Consider the following 1,196-nt stretch of genomic DNA (forward strand, 5'->3'; position numbering starts at 1 on the left):
ACACACACACACACACACACACACACACACACACACACAAAAAGAAAAAGGAGTTCCAAATAATTAGACAGTGCTGGTCTTGATTCTGAGGATTCAGTGATCCAGAATGAAATTAATCAAATTGAACTGAAGTTTTGGAAGCTGCAAAGACATGCAGATACACAAACACACGCAGATACACAAACACACACACACACACACACACACACACATAAACACACATCCTTTTTCCGCTTTTTCTTTCTTCTTCAAAGGTTCCGCACATCAACAAGGGCCTCCTTTTCTGTGAATGTCGCATATTTGGCTTTTCATCAGTGCCGCCATTCCTCTTTTTTTTTTCTATAGACCCCCACCTCTCCCTGTCTTTTCCCTCGTCTATGTTTTTCACTTTGATTGGGGCTTTGCTGAGGATTAAGACCCCCCCGCCCCCCCACCATTACCACCCAAGCCTCCTTTTCTTATGCTCCTTGCTATGAATGAGAAGTAGTGAACCATTACAGGACATATTGCAGAGATTAAATGATGACCTGGGCAGCCTTGTTGAATAGAGCGTCTCTGATGACAACACACACACACACACACACACACACGCACACGCACACACTCATCTAAAACTCTTTTACACAGGTGCATTTTACGGTTTACATACTGAAGCATCATTTTGTCTCAAAATTCTTTGTTTATTTTTCGTATGTCCCATTGAAACCTGCATGGGGCTAATTGTACTCAACTGCATACATGCAAATTGCCAGTGGTGCAACATCAGAAATGATTGTTGCTAGAAAACTCACTACTAAATTAGCGAGTCATATGGGGCTCTCACATACTCCACAATTGCGAGTATGCCGTTTGTGCTGATTAGTGAAACGTGCCAGAATTACCACAAGAGGAAATGATCTCATGTTGCAAATCACAGCTTGCATTTTACAAATTTGGTAACCATTTGTGTTGGGAGCCACAAATGACAACAAGAGGTAACTTTTGAAATGTTAAGCCCCTTAAAACCAATAATTAATGTCACAAAGTAAACTCAATGTTCACCAGCCTTACCAGTGTGATGATTTACATCAAGAGTTATTAAAGGGATAGGACAGGCTAGAAACCTAATGAATGCATGAGTGTGCATCTTCTGAAGGTGAAAAGACAAGATTAGTCTTACTGAATCATCTTGCCAGTTGAATATTTATTTATTTTTT

Source organism: Seriola dumerili, unplaced genomic scaffold (genome assembly GCF_002260705.1).
Source record: "Seriola dumerili isolate Sdu_G_001 unplaced genomic scaffold, Sdu_1.0 BDQW01000002.1, whole genome shotgun sequence".
Lineage (NCBI taxonomy): Eukaryota > Metazoa > Chordata > Actinopteri > Carangiformes > Carangidae > Seriola > Seriola dumerili.